The sequence below is a fragment of the Solanum verrucosum genome, unplaced genomic scaffold (assembly GCF_900185275.1).
Source record: "Solanum verrucosum unplaced genomic scaffold, falcon-dt-bn FXZP01000058.1, whole genome shotgun sequence".
NCBI classification, from domain to species: domain Eukaryota; kingdom Viridiplantae; phylum Streptophyta; class Magnoliopsida; order Solanales; family Solanaceae; genus Solanum; species Solanum verrucosum.
Window position 1 is genome coordinate 2,484,795 of NW_026020303.1, and position 23,028 is coordinate 2,507,822.

At 37.5% G+C, this 23,028-nt stretch overlaps 1 protein-coding gene and 1 pseudogene across 2 annotated transcripts in view; one reads left to right on the forward strand and one right to left on the reverse strand.

Moving 5' to 3' along the window:
* Positions 1-23,028, reverse strand: part of LOC125835020 (ATP-citrate synthase alpha chain protein 2) — an 877,357-nt gene that overhangs the window by 418,815 nt on the left and 435,514 nt on the right. The gene's annotated exons all lie outside the window — the stretch shown is intronic.
* LOC125835025 (uncharacterized) lies at positions 20,967-21,520 on the forward strand (annotated as a pseudogene).

Below are 23,028 nucleotides of genomic sequence, written 5' to 3' on the forward strand. Positions count from 1 at the left end.
GAGAAGTAATCTACACTTAACTTTGATGACTCTTGCCTAAAAGCTTTTTTGTGCTCGAAAGAAAAACTAGTGTCAGCCCCAATCATTGTTGCACCCGATTGGAGTATTCCGTACGAACTCATGTGTGGTGATAGTGGTGTTGCTTTGGGAGTTGTTCTTGGTCAACAAAAAGGCAAACTATTTCACTCAGTTTATTATGCAAGTAAGACCTTGAATGTAGCTCAAAAGAATTATACCATCAAAGAGCAGGAATTGCTAGCGGTGGTGTATGCGTTTGAGAAATTTAGACAATTTTTGTTGGGAACTAAGGTGGTGGTACACACGGATCATGTTGCAATAAGATATTTTATGGCTAAGAAAGATGCAAAGCCGAGATTGATTCGGTGGGTGTTGTTGTTGCAAGAGTTTGATTTCGAGGTAAAGATCGAAAAGGGTGTGAGAACCAAGAAAAAGGTGTGAGAACCAGAAACTATATTGTTGATCCTGGTGAAAGAGACATAGAGGCAAAATTTCTCAATGAAACAGTGATGAAGATAACCCATGGCAACTTACCGTGGTACACTAATTTCGCTAACTATGTAGTGTGTGGGATTATGCCTGAAGGCCTGAATTTTTATCAACGAAAAAAGTTCTTGTTTGATGTGAAGCGGTACTTTACAGACAAATCGTACCTATTTAGAGAATGCATAGATCACATAATTAGAAGGTGTGTACCGGAGGTGGAAGTAAATACAATTCCCAATGCTTGCCAAGCTTCACAAGTTGGTGGACATCATGGAGGGGTACACACAACCGCCAAAGTTCTTCAATGTGGTTATTATTTGTCATCATTACACCATGATTCTCTTTCTTTCCTTAAGCAATGCACCCAATGTCAAAAGCAAGGGGGAGTATCGAGAAAGCATGAGTTACCTCTTAATCTAATTCTAGAAGTAGAGTTGTTAGATATATTGAGAATCGATTTCATGGGACCGTTTGTGATCTCTTTCGGAAATAAGTATATCTTGGTGGCAGTTGATTACGTATCCAAATGGGTAGAAGCTGAGCTTTACCCAACAATGAAGGGAGTGTTGTGCAATTCTTGAAGTGATTCATTTCACAAGGTTTGGCACTCCGCGTTGTATCATTAGTGATGGATGGTATCATTTTTTCAACCGATTGTTTGCTTCGTTGTTGAACAAATATGGAGTTAAACACAAAGGTGCAACCCTTATCATCCACAAACAAGCGACCATATTGAAGTATCGAATCGGGAAATCAAAACTATTCTGGCAAAGACAGTCAATGAATTGTGAATGATGGTTTTGATCCAAATTAAAAACTTCACCTGTTGATGTTTGTGAATGTGGATGTTCTCTTGCATATTTGAGTATCGATTGCGGTCAATACCGATGACTTGAATAGTGCTCTTGATGAAATGATATGTTTATGCAAATCCAATGAGGCAAATTTGAGTTGCATAAGTCATGTGTGAACTCTTAGCATCTCATTGTGACTGGTCAATTGTTGAAATGAATCTTGTGATGATCGTTGCACGCGGCTAAATTTGTAGAATCTTGTTTGATGATTGTGTTGAATGCCATGTGTGGTGAGATTATCTTGGAATATGTGCTTGGTAATACCTAGAACCTGCCCATTAGTCGAATCGACTAGTGTACATGAATGATAGAGATGATATTAGGCAAAAATTGTGGAGAGTGAACCAAATTGCTATTATACCTCTTTGTGGCCACCTTGTGAGAGTGTGAACCTAGATTGGCATCGGTTGAGCCTAACCATTTCTTTGGATGAAACACAAACACATTTGACCTCTTTCTCCATCACCTAAAACCTTCATGAAGCATTGGTCCATTTGAATAGACAACTTAGGCCAAAAGCCTAAGTTGGGGTGTGGTGAAAAAAAATGAGGAAAGTCAAGAAGTTTGTGAAAAAATCACCCTTGATGGATTGTGTTGAAAAAAAAAGATGGAACCCTACATATAAAAAAGAGAAGAAAAGCAAAAGAAGAAAAAGATTGAAAAAAAGAATGTTGCAATAAAGCTTTTGCAATGGATAAAAGAAAGAGGGCATCCAATGAATCATACTTAAAAGAACACAGGGTGGATTGTGGAAGTCAAAAAGAGTGAAAGAAGAGGAGAAAAAGTTAAATGTAAGACATGTTTCATGAAGTTAGAAGTCACTAAGCCAAAATGATCATCCCTTTACCCTCAGCCCTGTTACAAGCCTTAAAAGGCCTTTGTGATCTTGATTGAGCTTAATATCATGTTGATTGGAAAATACGAGCAAGCCTATTGGTAGAATCATGCATGTGTGTATCTTTGAGAGTGTGAGAGTTGCTTTTGATTCCTTAATTCTGAAATTTTGATGAGCTTTGTGTGAGAATGGAATCATTCTTGATGTGAGGGCATTCAAATACTTTTGTTGATCTTGAATTTGCACTTGAAGCAAGTATTGTGAGCTCGATTTTTGTTTGACAATGGCTAGTCACAGTTTGAAAATTGTAGTTCACAATTGAACATTGCATGGGTGTATTGAACCTCATGTACATTCATGTTGAGTCATGGGTAGCACTATTTGTAGACATCTCTGTTGAACTAATTGATCTGGTGTTTTACTTGAGGACAAGCAAAAGTTGAAGTAGAGGGTGTTGATGAGTCAGGGATTTTCACTCATTTAGGGCTTAATATTCAGAATTTTAGTGTCCTCAATGCCTATTTTATGATCTAAACTGATGTTCAAATGCCAATTTATAGCAATAAAGGCTAAAGTGCAAGACAATGACATTATCTGGCAAAAAAGAGCGAAAAAGCTGAAGAAAAGCAATGCTGATGATCGCCAAAGCCCGTCGGTGACTCACCGAGTAACTTTTTAGCTCGCCAAAAGTTACAGGAAGCCTGCCCATGGACAAAGCCAACTCGGTGAGGAGAATGGTATTTCAGTGAAGTACTAAATAGATTGGCAATGGAAATTTTGATTGCCTAAAGTTACAGAAGGGACTGGTAAAAAGGCAAGCCGTAAAGGCGAGAGAGGGGAACTTGGCGCGTCACCGAATAGGTCGGCGAGCCCGACTTCGATCACCTAAAGATACAACAAAGAAGTGATGAAAATCTAAGCCAAGAAGGCGATAGAAGGAGCACCCGGTGGATCGCTGATCTGGTCGGCAAAGCCCGACTTATTTCCCCGAGTGGCTCCGAAGCTGAAAATCTGGAAACATATAAATGCAGTTTTTAAAAGAAGAAAAATGGTTGTGAAGGTTTTGGAGAGTTCCCACATTGTCCAGTTCTGGGTTTTTTTATCCCTAACATTTTTCTTTATGTTTTTGAGTAGAGATTTAGAGTTTAATTGATTTGTAATTCAAGTTGAGCATTTTGAACACTTGTGGATTGTTGCCCAAGCTGATGGAAAACATAGTTGGTAACGATTTCTTGCTCTTTACTATGTGTGGCTAAAACCCCCATTCTGTGGGGTGTGATGATGAGTCTGAGATTTGGACTCATTTAGGGCTTTGTTTTGATAGTGTTAGTGTCCTCAAATGCCTAATTTATACTATAAACTGATGTTAAAGCATTGATTTGCAGGTATGTAGGCTAAGGAGCAAAGCGAGGACACTACCGGGCAAAAAGGAGCAAACAAGCTGAAGAAGTGAGGAAAAGTGATCCAGGTGATTGCCAAGACCACTCGGCGAATGATGATTGAGTAACGTCTATCAAATACACTTCATCCAATTCTAAGCGCAAACGATCGTTAAGCAATATATAACCCAACAATTGAGTTGGGGTCGAATCTCGTAGGGAGCGGTACGTGTTCAAATTCAATCAAGAAGTAAGAATGTGATCTAACTAGATATAGGAGTAGAAATTATCGAAAAAGACAAAATACAAATTAAAAGGGGTGACACAAATGTCAGATGGGGTGTTTTGATTTGCAATTATCAACTACAACGCAATCACAACAACTTGAGAAAACAATAAGGAGAGGAATTCTGGGGATGTGATCAATTATAGGAAAAATTTGATATATGGTAATTGAAACTACTAGTTAACAACTAAAAATCAGTGAATAAGCTAGACTATAAGGGAGATAACTTCCTCTCGAACAACTATCCCGAATTAGGTGATTTCTTTCGAACATCTACAAGCATAGCAATGAAGAGCAACCCACACCTTAATTAATTCACTCTCTCGAGCTAGATGGGTAGGATTGGGTTGAGGATTCACTCTCTTGAGCTGAACCCAACTCAACCCAAAACCTACAAATCATTAATCAATAGTCTTAGTTCTAAAACCTCTCTCTCTCGCAAGCTAAGAACACAAGGTTAGAACTGCATTTGCAACTACAATTCATAAATTAAACCACAACTAAAGATTAAACCCACAATATAGCAATTAAACTGGTAATCAACAATACCCATAAACTAATTCAACCCATAATCACATGATCACACCCCAAGAATTGGGGTTTTAGCCAAACATCATAAAAGAGTAAAAACAGTTACCAAATTGATTAGCCATTAGCTAGGTAAGAGTAATTAAGCCTTTACAATGCTTCAATTTGCAGAAAATTCGAAACCCACTTGCAAAATCTCCAAATTCAATCTTAAAAAGCCTTCAAGTCTATTGAGAAACTATAAAAAAACTCAAGAGAAAATTGTTCTAAACTAATTCAGCATGCTAAATTAACTGTTCAAAATCTAATTTATAGTCGCCAACTGTAAGCCACGAAGGGCCATTAGGCGAGGTAAGTCGGGTTCGCCAAACCACTCAGCAAACCGCCCTTTGCTCTCTTCTATCGCTTTTTTGCATTGGTTTTCAGCATCCTTGAGTCATGTAACTTTGGGCGATCATTCTTTGCATCGCGGAACTACTCGGTGATTCACCGACTACCCCTTTCCTATCGCCGACTTGGTTTCTTCCCTCAGGGCTGGCCCACTTGAACTTTAGGCGGTCAAATATGCCACTTGGCGATTCGCCAAGTGCTCTTGACGATCATCAGGCTCGCCTTTCTTCATTTCTTCAGTCTGTTTTGTTCCTTTTAGCCTGTTAGTGTCCTTGCTTTGCTCCTCAATCCATATACCTTAAAATCAAGGCTTTACATCAATTTATGGAACAAATTAAGCATTTGAGGACACTAAATCTATATAAACAAAACCCCAAATGAGTCCAAATCTCGGACTCATCAACACCCTAACTTAAACTTTTACTTGTCCTCAAGTAAAAATCAAGATCAACAGTTCAAAAAGGATGTCTCAAATGGTGTTGCATAAGACTCAACATGAATGCACACAACAAGGTTCAAATTACTCATGTAATGATCAATTGTACACTCAAAGATTCAAATTGTGACTCACCATTATAAAAAAGATGCTCAAGTTCACAATACTTGCTTCAAATGCAAGTTCAAGCTCAACAAAGGTACTCAAATGCCCTCACAACAAATATGATTCCTAATCACACAAAGTTCTTCAACTATTTATAGTTTCGGAATCACATACGACTCTCACACTCACAAAGATGAACATAAGCATGACTTCACCCATATGTTTGCCTTTATTTTCCAATCAATATTCATTTCAGGTCACTCAAGATCACAAAGGTCTTTTCAAGGCAGTACAAGAAAACATTCAATTTATGGGGGTTATTTTGTCAATTTGTGGCGGTTTAGGGACTCCACAAATTGAATTGTGGAGGTTTCTATAAACGCTACAATTACCCTTGCCACGAGCATATTTGTGGCGGTTTTAATTAACCTCCACGACATCCTCCACAAAATGACTATTTAATTTGTGGAGGTTTTCTAATTTCATTTTGTGATGGTTTAAAACCTTCACAATATGATCTCACACTTTTAAGAATTAAATTTGTATGGATTTAAAATATTGTGATATGCAATCAAATTTTCCATAATTTGATTTGTGGAGTCTTACAAAATTATTATCATCTTAATAATAAATATGGGTAAAATCAAGTCTTCAAAATAATATGAATAAATAATTTTACTAAATAACACATTCAATAAAAATTAATTTTCATCAGACAAACTCATATTAATAAGCTTTACAAGTTTAAATTAATATAAAGTAAAGTAATACAAACTTGTGAATAATAACTTAGACAATACAATTTTAAAGGAGACAAAAAATAAACATTAAAAAAATTTCATAGCATTTGTTTGGTGATTTGAGTTGTTGTCATCCACTCTTTTATTCACGGGTGAAGCAAACTAAATATCCTCATCAGGCTGCAACAATGAAAACCAAGAACCTCATACATAATTAGTTAAACATATATTTATACACATATATCTTTGTACATTTTTATAAAGAAAAAATTAGGCTTACCAAAAATTAATTAAACATAGAATATGAAGATCTTAATAATGTTATGAGAATACAAACATTTTCTGGAATATATTAGACATTAATGCATTTTGTTTCACAACTTGCAAAATATAAAATGCCTATTGATCAAATAATAATAAAAATAATAGCATAGATTTTAAATTCGAATATGAATTACTAAGCTAATAGAGCAGAGAATTACCATCTATCCCACTTCGCAAAACCTGCGAAACAAAAAAGTAATTAGAAAAAATAACATTCACAAAATAATTGAACCAAATAATGGGGTAAAGGGGAGAAGGGAGAAGGAGGATTATGTAATGAATGAGTTGTGGGGGAAATATATCTTTAGTTAGAATGTAGTACGTGGGAAGGGGGTGTAGGAGGTGGTTATTTACTTGAGTATGTGGGAACAAGCTTTTTTTTTTTTTTAATTATTATTATTATTATTATTATTTTATATTAACTAATAAATATTGATTAAAATGTTTTATCTTAAAAAATCAACTAGTATTACAAGAGCTTAAATAAAATTTGAATGCAAATTAATAAATAAAAAATAAATATGATTATTGATTTTGCATCTAATTTGACAATTTTACGGAGGTTGATAATCGCCACAAATTATACTAACTTGTGGCGTTTTTCTAACCCTTATAATAAAACCACCACAAAAAGGTTTATATTGTGGGAGTTAGAATAAAACGTCACAAAATGAATTAATAGTGGGGTTTCTTAAAACTCTCATAAATTAACCGCCATAAATTGAGCCATTTTTTGTAGTGAGGCTTGTAACAGGGCTGAGTGTAAAGGTATGGTCATTTAGGCTCAGTGGATGCTATCTTCATGAAGTGTGGTCTGAATATCCCTTTCTTCCTTTTCATTAACATTTTGATCATGCTCATAATCCACCCCATTATTCAACTTCATATGAACTACCGGCTACCTCATTTCTTTTGCAAAGTCCACTACTTTATTTCAAACTTTTTCATTATTTTTCTTTGTTTTCTTATTTTTTTTACATGGAGGGGTTCCATCTTTTTCAAAACCATTGCTTAAGTGGGATTTCTCACACTTCTTGATTTTCCTTCTCTTTTCACCACACCCCCAACTTAAGCTTTTGGACTAAGTTGGCTATTCAAACAAACCACACTTCATGAAAGTTAAGGGTGAAAGGATAAAGAGGGATCACAATTGTTCAAGTTTCTTCCAAGAAAAAGATAAGGCTCAAGAGGGTTCAAGCAAGTTTCACACATCTCACAAGGTTTCCCACAAAAGAAGTATATTTCCGAATTGTTTCACTCTTCAAATATTTTGCCTAAGATCATTTCAAGTGTTTTCGTCACTTAGTCAGCCAGACCAATGGGGTAAAATCTAGGTGTCATCACACACAATGTTCAAAGTAAACTCACCACACAAGACATTGCCACCAATATCAAACAAGACTCCACACTTTCTAGCTAGTGTGCAATGTTCATCACAAGAGACTCATTCGATAACCGGCTAGTCAAAAAGAGATGCCAAAAGTTCACACATTGTCTATGCAACTTCATTGGCCTCATTGTAGCTGCACATTCATTTCGTTCAATTTAGAGCACTATTCAAGTCATAGGTATTGATCATAACCGATACTCAAATTCGCATAAGAACAACCACAATCACATACAATAGAGGTGGCAAATTTTTTAAAATTAGGTTCAAAACCATTTCCATTCAAAACAAGGGGCCACAACTCAAGCATCCACACGATTAAGATCAAAACACATGTATAGATCACTAAAACCCAATATTTGCAAACAAAATAGAATCACAAGAGGTAGGTATGGAAATACCTCATCCCACCCACAAAAGAAAAACAGTTGTCCTCAAATGCAACTAAACAAAAATAATCAATAAAAATAAGAGAGAGAGGTAAAAATGTCATCCTGCCAAGCTAAGCCTGGGGTGAAGTCTGCATCTCAGTCACTTCATCTGTCTGGGGATCCGTGCCCGGGATCACAATCTGGGGCTGGACATCAGTGCTCGGTGCCTCATCCACATTACCTCCACTAGAGCTTGCCATAGCGGTATCACTCAACGATGTCTGAATGGCTGACTTTACTATCACCTCCTCTAAATCAAACATGTCCTCATAAATGGTTGCCTACCATCGAGCTGCTCCTCATATTTCTCAGCCTCTAACTCAACAGCAGTCAGATCCTCTATAGTATCAACTCCAGTGGTAGCCGGAGGCATATCAGAACAGGCCGGAACATCTGCACCCATAACATTAGGGACCTCTATCGACTCAAATAGTGAAGTGAAGTTTGTGGACTTTAGATGGTCCACATCCTTCCTCAACTCAGAAACATCAGCTTTCAAAGTCGTAACCTCAGTGGTAACCCCCTGTCCTCTCTCTTAAATCTCTACTCTCAATGTGAGAGCATCAATGGAAGCCCGGAGAGGTGTCAATACAGTTGTAATGGCTCTTTCAATCATTCAGGGCACCTCAACCTCGAATCGGGAAGCCCACACATCGGCAAAATGGGCTACGTGCCCCATCTTGAGGAGCATGACCTGAGTGATTGGAGTCCTCAAGGTAGTGGTACCAAAAATAGCTCTAGGGGGCTGTGAAGCAGCAGAAGAACTCGGGGCTTGGGAAGGAGTGAAAGTAGATGTACTTGAAGGCTCGAAGGCTAGAGTATGCAAGGATGCCTCTATAGATAAATGATCAATATCAACCTCCGGGGATGTATCAATTGGAGCTTCTATCCTCCTATCAGCCTCATCCCATGTGTACTCGGCCTCTATGCACCGAATGTCGATGGACGATGTGGGTGTAATCTCAACATCCCTCTTCTCGTCACGAGAAACTCCAGCCCTACGACATAACTCTATAATGAGTACTTGAAATAGGAGGGACGTCTAGCGCTGTTTGGCCCTTATGGCCTTCTCTTGCTCTATAATCAACCCCAAGTTCAGCCTCTTCCTGGCTATGATAGATCCGAGACAGGCCGCTTTTGGATGACGGATAATTGACTCGTTTGTGAAGGCATGATAGAGCTCCTGATGAACCCAACCCAGTACCGCCCTGCTATGTTCAGGTCCTTCTTCTCAATAGGTGCTCTGGCCTCAATCCACCTCAAGGTGGTGCCAGAAATAAGGAGAGCTAGCCATCCCTTTAGGTCATTCAGAGTATGTGCAGTGATCATGCTTTGGTACTCGTGCTCAAATCCTACAGCCTTTTCAAGTGCATTGTTGATATCATAGCTGCTGCATCTTACAGTCTTCCCTCGGACCATCATAAACTCCACCGGTCTGAAGGCACTGGCTTTCTTCTTCCCCTGGGGTACCATATCACCGTAGGTAGTGTAAAATTCCTAGACCCAGGTGGGGATATATGGGCCACGGAGCCTAGTGAAGATCCCAAACATGTGGAATCGGAGAGTGTCCCACACAATTGGGTATCTGTCCACTACACCATCCGTGGAAAATTGCTTCTATTCTAGGATGGTCCTTTATCCCTCGGCCTTTAACCGGTTGAGTAACCATAGAGGAGGACCCTGAACTGGTGGTGCTGGAACCACCGTCTATGCTAGAGCTGGCACTAAATCTGCAGCAGGAGGGGTCGACTCCGGAATCCTAGATGAATCATGACGAGCTTTTGCATGAATCTCTGCTCGCCAGGCCTATAGTGACTTATCATCCTCAGGCTCAGAGAATGAAGTATGAGAATCAAAGGACTCCACATCACTACTGGAGTTGTGCTCCGGTCTTTCAACTATGGGCGCCTTGCCCTTGCCTTTATCTCTTTTCGCAGGTAATTTCTTGCTCTTTGTATTGAAAGCAACTGCTTCCTCATTAATCACAATACCCCATGCCATTTTTCGGGGCGACATGCCACTATCATCCAAATTGGTTCTAGCCATATCTATAAAACACATCGAAAGGTGTTAGCAATCGTTCAAGAAAATTGCAGAATTCAAGTTGTAGAAAGACTCACCGAACCAGTCGGCGTGCCAGATCGGGCTCGTCGAAAGGAACAACTCAAAAAATTTCCAAATGTAAAGCATGTCGGTGATGTTTGGGCCCTTCAGCGAATCGACGACACCAATCGGTGAGCTTAGAACTGCCCGCCAAATAATACAGTGTAATTTTAAGGGTTGGGGGCGCATAAAGGGCGATCAAAAGAACTGTTCGGCGAGTCTTTGAGTGAACTCGGTGAGCTCAAGCTTCCCGTCGAAAGTTACAGAATCAACTTTGCCAAATAATGAAATAAAGGGCGATCAAAAGGGGACTTTGGCGAACGGCCGAACAATTCGGCGAGCTCGACGCAGCTCGCCAAACAGCCCAAAGTGCCAGTTTTCAACCCCTTTTCCCAAAATCAAGCCTGCAGCCCCCAAATTCAAAATAAAACACACACATACCATGAAATTAGCACTATACCCATATGACCCATGCTTTCAGGGTACTTAGACTTCCTCAAATTTAGCCAAAATTGGCCATTTGATGACTTTTGCCCTTAAGAATGACGTCAAATGCTCCATCAATGGGTAAATTACGTTATTTGGCACAATTCAGGGTTACTCAGACTTTACCAAACTAGACCCAATACAAAATCACCGCAACCCAATAATTTTGAATCAATTTTAACGCACCAAGCACGAGAAATCATCAATTTAAGCATTTAGGCACAAGTTCAAACACATTACGGGCAATCCGACACATAAAATACAATTAAAGCAATTACCCAACACATACCAACATACATACCTATTGCATTTGAGTTTAACTATAAAACGAAAGTATAGGGTTCAAAAAACCAACCTGTATGCCGAATTTAGAAGTTTAAAAGTTAGGCGGCAAAGTATTCCAATTCTAAACACGATTTCACACAAGAAAAATGGGTAACAACACTAAAATACTTATGATTTAAAGTTCGGGTAAGAGTGCATGGGGTTAGAAATGAGAGAATATGAAAGATTTTGAAATTTTAAATCGTTCGGCATTTAAAACCTTTCAGTTCGCGGCACCTTCGGTAGAGTAAGTCATCCACGCCGAACCACTCGGTGATGTGCCGAGTGGTACTTTACCTCGTCAAATTTTACAGGACCTCAAGGGAATTTGAGGGTTCAAATGGCGGATAAAATCAGGTTCACCGACCTGTTTGGTGAATCGCCGATTAAGCAATTAGCCCACTGAGTCTTACAGATTTCCACTTCAGGCTCGGTGGGCCAACAACAGTCCAAGTCGGGCTCGCTGACCTCTTCGACGAGTCACCGACTGGACTTTTGGCTCGCCCAAACTCCCTATTTTCCAACACTCTTCACTTTTCAACCGACACAATCAACTCCCATTATTCAAAATCAAAACTAAAGCATTAAAAACGTGGGTTGCCTCCCAAGAAGTACCTTAATTAACATCGTGGCACGACGAAAGTACCCATTCAAGCTTCATTTTTGGGGGTTGTAATTGTATCACTAGGCAACCCTCCTTGTTGTCTTGGATTCAAATATGAAGAAATTTGACCCATTTGGGTCTCCAGCTGCTTAATAGAGACGAAGTGAGAGGTCACCGTCTGATTGAGAGTCGAGACATCCTCTTTCATTTATTTCAACACTTTGTCGGACCCTTCAACTGTGTTAAGAATGCATGATAGCGTATCTTCTGTACGGCCACCTTCAGATTCTTTGGGCTTTTGACGCTCATGAGGAGGGACATACATATCCTTGTCACCCTCCATTTCCTTGCAAGTGGCGTTCCAATCATGCCAATCTCTATCATGGTCTCTCCAGCCCTCATCTCTATTCCAATCTTGATTCCATCCGGTCTTGGGTATTTTGCACGAAAACCTCCTCCTTGATTGGCTAGGAAGTTCACTTCCTCATGTACATTGCTTCAAATTATGCTTCATCAGGATTTACTCCACCAACACCCACAACATTAACACTCTTTCTACCAACACCCATGACATTTTTAGACAATATATTCGGTTGGGTCATCATTTTGGCTATGTTTTGGTCTCTCTCTTGATCCTTTTCGATCTGCTTCTTTGTCATTCTAAAATTTAGATGAGAGACCTAGCCCTCACGAGTGTACCATGCCCTATTGATCTTGGTCATGCAATCAAGGAGTTGAGACGTTACTTCATAGGGTTGTTGTATTATACCACCTAGAACAAGTTGATCAACAACTCCTTTGTTCACCGAGTCGAGGCTCCTATAGAAGTATTGCAGTAGCACATTATTGGGAAGTCCATGAGTTGGGCATTGTAACACCAACTTTTTAAATATTAGCCACGTCTCATGTATAGGCTCACCTTCCAAGCGTTTGAAACCTTGGATACTATCCCTAAGAGTCATAATCTTCGATGGGGGAAAGAATCGCACTTGGAATGCAGTAGTAAGCTCATCCCAAGAAGTGATGGAATCCCTTGACAACTCAGCCAACCACTTACTAGCCTCGCCCATCAGAGAAAATGGGAACAACCTGAGATGGACTGATTCTTGCGATATGCTCTTGAATGAGAATGGACCAAAAATGTCTACGAAGTTTCGAATATACTCATGGGGATCCTCATGAGCCAGCCCCCCAAACAAACCTTTAAATTGTAGGAGCTGAAGCATTGTGCTAGTAATGTGAAAAACAATGTTTCCTTCAGTTGGAGGTAGACGTATTGCCCCCACACCACCCAATAGGATTGGGTCATTGACGTTAGGGTCATTTACATCATTGAGGTTTCCAACATCATCTTGGTGGCCCACTTGGCTACTATTACTTCCATTAACGCTCATCTCCTCCTCTGTTTAACACAAGCAACACAAAACCAAAAACTAAAATAAGTAGATTCAACTATAACTAAATAAATTACAATCCAACTTCACTAAAAAAAATTTAAACAACACCACTCCCCAGCAGTGGCGCCATTTTGATAATTGAGTAACGTCTATCAACTACACTTCATCCAATTCTAAGTGCAAACAATCATTAAACAATACATAACCCAACAATTGCGTTGGGGTCGAATCCCACACGGAGCGGTACGTGTTCAAATTTAATCAAGAAGTACGAATGTGATCTAACTAGATATAGGAATAGAAATTATTGAAAAAGAAAAAATACAAATTAAAAGGGGTGACACGAATGTAAGATGGGGGGTTTTGGTTTGTAATTATCAACTACAACGCAGTCACAAACAACTTGAGATAACAATAAGGAAAGGAATTCTCGGGATGTGATCGATTATAGGTAAATTTTGATATATGGGTAATTGAAACTACTATTAAGAAACTAAAAATTAGTGAGTAGGCTAGACTATAAAGGAGATAGTTTTTTCTCGAACTAATATCCTGAATCAGGTGATTTCTTTCGAACATCAACAAGCATAGCAATGAAGAACAACCCACACCTTAATTCATCCACTCTCTAGAGCTAGATGGGTAGGATTAGGTTTAGGATTCACTCTCTCGAGCTGAACCCAACTTAACCCAATACCTACAAATCATTAATCAATAATCTTAGTCTTAAACCTCTCTCTCTCTCGAGCAAGCTAAGAACACAAGGTTAGAACTGTATCTGCAACTACAATTCATAAATTAAACCACAACTAAAGATTAAACCCACTTCAATATAGTATTTAAACTAGTAATCAACAATACCTATAATCACATGATCACACCCCAAGAATTGGGCAAACATCATAAAAGAGTAAAAACGGTTACCAAATCAATTAGCCATCAACTGGTAAGAGCAATTAATTTTTTACAATTCTTCAATTTGCAGATTATTTGAAACCCACTTGCAAAATCTCCAAATTCAATCTTAAAATTCCTTCAAGTCTATTGAGAAACTATCAAAAGCTTAAGAGAAAACTGCTCTAAACTAATTCAGCATGCTAAATTAACTGTTCAAAAACTAATTTATAGTCGTCAAAAATAAGCCATGAACGGCCATTAGGCGAGGTAAGTCGGGTTCACCGAACCACTCAGCAAACCACCCTTTGCTCTCTTCTATCGCCTTTTTGCATTGGTTTTCAGCATCCGCAAGTCCTGTAAATTTGGGCGATCACTTTTTGCATTGCGAAACTACTGGGCGATTCACCGACTACCCCTTTCCTATCGCCGGCTTGGTTTCTTCCCTCAGGGCTGGCACACTGGAACTTTAGGCGGTCAAATTGGCCACGTGGCGATTCACCAAGTGCTTTGGCGAGCATCAGGCTCGCCTTTCTTCATTTCTTTAGTTTGTTTGATCCTTTTTGCTGGTTAGTGTCCTTTCTTTGCTCCTTAATCTATATACCTGAAAATCAAGGCTTTAACATCAATTTATGGCACAAATTAAGCATTTGAGGACACTAAATCTATATAAATAAAACCCAAATGAGTCCAAATCTCAGACTCATCAGTGAACCACTGAGTCGCTCTTTACCTCGCCCAAAGTTCCAGCGTGCTAGCCCTGTGGTGAAAAACCAAGTTGGTGACAGAAATGAGCAGTCGGCGAATCGCCGATCCACTCCATGATGGCAACCTTGATCGCCTAAAGTCATAGAACCCTGAGGACAAATGACCAATGCAAACCGGAGATGGATTGGGCAAACGGCGGATCGTCAACTTGTTCGGCGAGACCCGAGTTATCTCGCCCAATGTCTTTTTAGGCCAAAAATTGGGCAACTGTAAATTGAAATCTGAAATGAAGATTCAGTATCATGCGATCATTCAATAGAGTTTTCTTTTCATTTTTGAGTTCCATCATAGACTTTGAAGCTTTTGAGGCTCAAACTTGAAAAATTACAAGTGGATTTTTGAATTTACTCAATTTGGACCATTGTAAAGACTTGAGAACCTTTACCCAGATCATGGCTAATGTATTTGGTAATCGTTTCTCTATTTTTATGATGTGTAGATAAACCCCAATTCTTGGGGTGTGATCATGTATTTATTTGTCTAATTATCTTATAGGTATTGTTGTTTGATGATGAAATTGTTGTTTTAATGTGGGTTTAATCATTAGTTGAGTTTTAATCTATGAATTATAGTTGCAAATGTAATTCTAATTTTTAGTTCTTGGCTTGCTTGAGAGAGAGGTTTTGGAACCAAAGCTTTTGATTAATGATTTGCAGGTATTGGGTTGATATGGGTTCAGCTCGAGAGAGTGAATCCTAAACTCAATTCTACCCATCTAGCTCGAGAGAGTTGATGCATTAAGGTTGTGGGTTGGTTATCTTATTAAGTTTGTCAATGTTCAAAAGAAATCACCTAAGCTGTAATAGTTGTTCGAGATAAAGTTATTGTATTTAAAGTCCAGCCTACCCAGGATAATTCAACAAATTATTATTGAATTTCAATTACCCATGTAGTGTAATTAGCTTATAAACGATCACATCATGAGAATTCCTCTTAATATTATTGTTTCCCCTATTTTCATTCTTATTTTAGCTGTTAATTGCAAATCCAAACCTCCCATCTGACATTCGTTGTCACCCCTTTAGATTTGTTTGCTTGTTTTCGATAATTTTTATTCCTATAATCTCTTAGATCATATTTGCACTTCATAATTAAATTTGAACACGTACCGCTCTTTATGGGTTCGACCCCAATTCTTTGTTGAGTTTTATATTAGTTAACGATTGTTTACACCTAGAATCCGATGAGGTGTACTTGAAACGTTAAATCATGTGATTGAATGTTCCAATTAGCTTATGTGTGTTAGTATTTACTGATTTTACGGTTGATTTGAAGTGGGTTCAATTAATAGTTGAGTTTTAATTAATGAATTATAGTTACCAATGCAGTTCTAGTTTCACATTAAAAGCTTGGTTGAGAAAGAGGTTTTAGAATCAAAACAATTAAATGATGATTGTAATGATTGGGTTATTGTGGACTTAGCTTGAGAAAGTAAGTATGTCTTCAATCCTACTAATCTAGCTTGAAAAAGTAGATTGAGGTTTTGGGTTGTTTATATTTGTTGGGCTTGTCGAGGTTTGACAGAACTCAATTGATTCGTAATAGTTGACTGAGAAATAACTACTACACTTAAGGCCTAGCCTACCCACTTAGATTCAACCAACTTTTAGTAAGTAATAATCACCCATTTAGCTACATTGACATTCAATTGATCACACTCCCAAGGATCCCTCTCTATTTGATTACTCCCATTTGTTCGTAGTTATTAATTGTTCACTCTAATCACGCAATTGACATTAATTGTCAAACCCATGCTATTTACTTTAGCTGTTTCGAAAATGTTTACTCCTACAAATGATTAGAATACTTCGTAATTGAATTCTTTACTTTATCACTCCCTGTGGGATCGACCCCAACTCCTAGTTGGGTTTATACTTGACTGCGACCGGTTACACTTAGAATTGGATGAAGTTTAGTTGAGCGTTAGCAATAATACATCTAAACCATATTTTTAACATACATAAGCAGAGAGATATTGTCCTCCACTCCTTTTCCAAAAACTATATGTTATAAATTACTTATAATACTAAAGAATCTACCTACCAAAAGGTTTGTAAGAAACATTCAAAGAAAATACTAATAAAATTATATAGAGAAAGGAAAAAGTCGTAGAGGAATATAGCACATTTGCACGTTTTAACAGTGACTCGCACCGGACTATTTTCTAATTAATTAGTGATTTCTCTCTTCTCTATGGTAAGTAAAACCACAAAAAAGTTACTCCACAAGCTGCTTGCACCAGACTATTTTCTAATTAAAAGGTGATTTCTCTCTTGCCTATGGTAAGAAAACCACAAAAAAGTTACTCCATAAGTTGTTTGCACAAAAAACACAACAAGCTAGCCTGCACAAGAAACGCATCAAGTTGCTTGCACAAGAAGCACAAAAAGCTGCTTGCACAAGCTTGAACAACATAAGCAACAACTGCACGATTCAACACAACCCAACCAATAACTAGGCTTTCAATAGACTAAATTGCATGATTCAATGAAAAACAACTACAAATTTCAAAAACTGAACATAATATTTCAACATTCTAAATTGAACAATTCAATACAAAATAACATGAAATCATCAAAATATTGTTTGGATTTCACAATATAACCCCAAATAATTGTACAATCTAAGTTTGAATGTGACATTCATTTTCTCAGTTTATCACCAACTTTGCTAATGCTACTTCCTAAGAGTACTGTTTAAACAATAGTTACAACACCAAATTATAGAGACATAAAGTCACCACTGAAGTTGTCCCGAATTTTCAAAAAGACACCTTAACTTTGCAACTGTCTTAATACCTCGACAAAAGTTTCTAATATATTTGTAAAAGGGTTATTTTGACTCATTCCCGCACCCGGGTTGTGACCACGCATAATAGGCGCGTGAAACATTTTTTCACTGTGAGTGACCAATTTTAAAGTGACACGTGTCATTTATTTTCTTTGTCAATTAATAATTTTCTTCCTTTTCACCATATTTCCCCAAAACAAATCTCAAAAAAGAACCGTCAGTACCTCCCTTGATGGACAATTTCATCATCAACTTTGGTACTCTCTCTTACGAATTCATCATCTTCTCCAAGCGCAATCAGGTTGGAATTCATTTTCTTTTTTGATTTCCAGTAGAAAAGGTTAATTTGAAGTTTTTAAAGGTTTAATTTCTTCTTAATTTCATTTAGTTTTGAGTAATGAAGATATTTTGGTGATTAGGTTTTGAAGGGAAATGTCAAATGCAATGTTGAATCGTATTTGTAATGATGAGAATGATCTGATGTTACGAGTGAGATTGCAATGCAAACATGGAGAGTTACTTTCAATACAAAATTCATGGTTGGAGAACAATCCAGCTTGAAGATTTTGGTCTTGTCCACGCTATCGTCTATGCTCTCTACATCATTTTCGTAGATTTTTTTTTAATGTTTTTGTCTTTTCATTTTCTTAAAAATTTATTTATGGTGTATTTTAGGGGAATGCATGCAATTTCCTTAGATTGATGGATCGTGAAGATGTTGATATATGATCCAAGTTATTCCAGGATTGGTGAAGAGAATAAAGGAGTTGGAAAAAGCATTGACATATTATGAAAGTCGTGTTGAAAGTAACAAATGGGTGACAAAGGAGAAGAAGATCTCAAGTTGTAACTTGAAGCTAGTTGTCTTGATCATTTTAGTTTTTTTCCTATTTTTAAGCCTAACCAAAAATGTGAAGGATGGAAGATGTAGGTGTGTGCAACCGAAATTGTCATAGACATCTTTAGTTACTTTCAAGTTTTTGGTGTTTTTTTGTTGTAGAATGCTCAAGTTTTTGTTGTTTTTCGTTGTCGAATGTTGTCAAAATAGTTATGATTCTAATAAGTTTTTAATGTATTTGGTTGTCTATAATATTGTAACACCTCGGACTAAAAGAAAGAAGAAAAAATACAGTTTTCTTGGGTTGCAGACATGACCTACGGCTCGCACCTACGGTTGGTAGAAACACCTATAGACCTAGGTGGCATCCATAAGGAGATGAGAAATGAAGTTAACTTTCTTTAGAAAGGTTAGGACCTACGGTGGCTATGTATGGACCATACGTACACCTACCAACTATACATGAGTCCTGTCAGTGGTAGGTCCGAATCAAAGTTTCTGAACCTACCTACGGTCGACGAGGGCGGTCTGTCGAAGGACCTACGGACCGTAGGTTTGAACCGTAGGTGAGGCTTGGCAGTTAATTTAAAAGGGGCTTTTAGGTCTTTTCCTAATTGTTTTAACCCAATACTAAGTTATTTTGCCTTCAATCCTATGCATATATAAAGGTTTTAACCCCCCAATTTATCCACTTCAACTCATTCTCCTAAATTCCCTCCAAGTTCCTCCTCCTAAATTTCTCTCTCTAAAGTCAGAAGAAGAATCAGAAGAAGAAGAAGAAGAAGAAGAAGAAGAAGAAGAAGAAGAAGAAGAAGAAGAAGAAGAAGAAGAAGAAGAAGAAGAAGAAGAATAATAATAATAATAATAATAATAATAATAATAATAATAATAATAATAATATAGGGTTCCAAGTTGAAGTATCCTTTCTTCATTATTGCTTAGGGCTTCAATCAAGGTATGAAGGGAGTTCATCAATCGGTTCCAATCGCCCATTGAGTTGCCAAAGTTTCTTCAATTCTCCAGTTCAATTTCCCAAAATTAATTAGGTTTTTATTCAATTCCTCATGAGTTCTATTTGTATGGATTCAATTGCTTGATTTTGAACTTATTTTGATGATTTTGACTTAATTTCATGCTTTCCAATTAATTCCATATTAACTCATGCATTGATCTATGAATTTTGACTATGAACCCTAATTTAGATGAATTTATGAATAAACTTGAATCTATGAATATGCATTTATGAAATCATGCATATTTTTATGAAAGCAATGTTTCTGACTTAAGTAAGCTTCTAGATAAAGGTATATATATGCTTTATGAAGCTTGGCACATGACATGAATGACATCTAGATTTTCCCTCAATGCTTTTAGCCTATTTTTCTAAATTAGGTCTTGATTAGTATGGTATGCGGATATGTCATCAATGATTATGTATCACGCTTTATTCTATTTTAGTAGTGGGGCATTTCGAGTATGAAGTTAGTGGCTATGGGCCTAATAAAGCTATTATTAAAAGATCATGGATAGTGAAAGGTTTTATCACGCATGGTCTAACGAGCTACTCTATGATGTTTCTAGCTTGTATTAGCATATTAATTTTACTTTTCCATGGATGACAATATCAATATGATTAAATACTATTCCATGGGATTTCTACTTAGCAGCGAGTGGCTTTGAGGTGGAGGCTCAATTAGATTAGTCTCTAGTAGCAACCTCTAGTCCTAAACTGCATGCCCCCGTAGGAGTTGTCTTAAATGACCTAGCTAGTGGATCAGTGTATAGCATATGATATGATGTGTACGGATTCTACCTTGTAAAGTAGAAATCCCCTTCTTTCGGTATAAGGGATATATCGGATTTCATGTTATAGCTCACATGGTCTATGTCGATTAATGGTAAACTTCCCACAAAATGAACCAAGTTAATTACTAATAATTTATGAAACTTCTTTTATGATTTAAAGATGTATTGATCATGTTTATGATAATCAAATCTTCTTAAATGATATAACTATATTTTAACTTGGTCATGCATTTCATGTTTTCAATTATGTCTCATTATGATTGTAACACCCCAGAAACTAGTAGACCAAACTAGAGCCACAAGCTAGGGTTCTAAGATTTGATGTATGTGAAATAAAGTCGTAGATGAGACTTGACGTGCTTAGAATGAGGGGTTTAGTGGTTGAACGTCAAGGAATGTCTTAGACCTCGTAATATAGAAGACCATTTATAGTTTGGTTGAGCATGGGAAGGGCAACTACCAAGGCAAAAGGGAAAGCCTAAGCCAAGGGGCCAAGGCTGCCCAACCTTGGCAAGCTACTGCCTAAGGGTTCACGACCACCCTCACAATCCGTGGCCTTGACCACGGTCCGTGAAGAAAGATGTACAGGAAGAGGCACATGAAATGCTACAAGTTCTCTAGGTGTTCCAACTCAATCACATAGAACTACTACAAACACAGAGGTAATCTCTCTAAGTATTCTATCATTTATAGACAATATATATCATCTTTAATAATTGAGTTTTAAAGTAAAACTTTAAATGGTAGAGGAAGAGGAATGCCTCAAGAAAGAAATGTGAATGAAGGAATATGTAGAGGAATATGAATGCCTCAACATAGTCAAACTAGTTATGAAGCAACCTGTAGTGCAAGAGGCCTAGAAAGAGGGAAGAGACCAGTAAAAAATGAGGACACTAGTGAAGGACAATCAAGAGCTTTTAAAAGGCCAAGAATGATAGGTGTTGGCATATACCAAGCCGAAGATGGATTTACAACTCTTAATGTAAGTTTATATGCACACTTCAAATATTTTATATGCAAGTCAAAATGTCTTGTTATTTGAATATGTATTTATTTGACTAAGCAGCCTAGATTGCCAAGTGGAAGAGTCATAAATACTGGTACAAGAGTGACAAAGAGGACTGATGTTATTACTGTGATATAGGCTACACACCAAGACGTGGATTCAAATGGAACAGGAAGACAACTATTACCGCTAGCAACCTAGAAAGAATGAGGGCTGAAAAAATTAGCCAAACTAGGTCTGCAGCTACGACTAACAATCAAAGCCAAACTAGTTCAAGTAGGAAAACCCTTGTGCCATGGAAGTAGGACATTATGATATTGTATTGTTTATTTTGACAGGAAATTTTTAATTATGTATATTTTGGTGTTGTTTTTGGTTGGAATCAAACTCAATTTTGCGTGTAACCAAACAAAACAAGATCAACTTGATAGTTGTAGTTCAAATTGAATTATTATGTTGGAATAAAGTCCTCATTTTGACAAGTTTTTGTTGCTTTCAATATATCTTCTTCTCATATATTTGTAGCTAAAAATAATTTTGAAGTTTCTCCAATGATTAACACAATAATTGTCACAATCCAAGGTACACCCTAGACGTGACATGGCTTATAAGACCTCAAGAGGCCCTATACAAGCCACTTAGCATACATAATACAAGATCATAGAATTTAAAGAATTCAAAGACAGTCTTATATCATAAAGAGTTGACAAAAGAGGAAGTCTAAGATAAGTCTCTTGGTCATCTTATACATCAGAAGATAAGTGATTGGGACGTAACCCATACATCACATACAATTCTGAAATGGAAATGACATAAAGCAATAAAAGAGTTTCGTCCTCAAAGTATGAGTATTTACCCATATTCAAAAGCTCAAAATGATCAACTAGCTATGAGTGTGCGGAATAGGAGCATTGTACCCTACATTAGTGAAACAATGTAGGCACAAGTATGCATTAGTACATGGAATGAACTACGTATGAGGGGAATGCAATAAATCATGAGACATGATCATTGTCACGACCCAGGGGTACCCCCTAGACATAACATGGCGTACTTGACAACGAAGGGGTCTCATACAAGCCCTTAGCATTATCATAACATAAGATCATAGAAAAGTAGGGAAAATTTAAAACTTTCTTGAAAACCATACAATTGAAAACATTTCATAAGCAAGCAGAAGTCTTTAAAAAAAAGCTTTGTTTCAACCATCTATGAATGACATGAATAATATTCTTGGGATGCAACCCATATAAAGTCTAAAACATATGAAATGACATAAAAGGAACATAATGAGTTTGTCCTCGAAGCTATGAGGACTTACCAATTCTTCAAGTCTTCTTGCACCTTACGAACCTAGCCTTCAAGAAACTCAATCTCCCAACACCCTACATTTGATAAAAATGTAGGCAATATATGTTAGTACAAAATGTACCAAGTATGAAAGATAACATACTAACATAAAAGCATCTCAAAATGGTTAGTAAACATAAGAGATGATAACATAATCATAGCATAAACTTAACTTAAACTTGCATAATTACATCCTTCAACCATAAGTCTTTCATATTTCAAGAAAACTACTTCACAAGCCACCTCCAAGCATAGTTGTGCAAGGCAAGGAAAGCATTCCATACTACTATCCAAGCTAAGTACCTCTCTTTGGTCATTCTTGGGCGTAGTTCACCTTCATAGGCAAGACTTAGGTTTTCATGTCATAAGAGCGTTACACTCCTAAGTAACCTCAAGGCACACTTGTGCAATGCATGTGTGGCATCCCATAATACCACACACACTAAGTATATCCTTGAAGTCA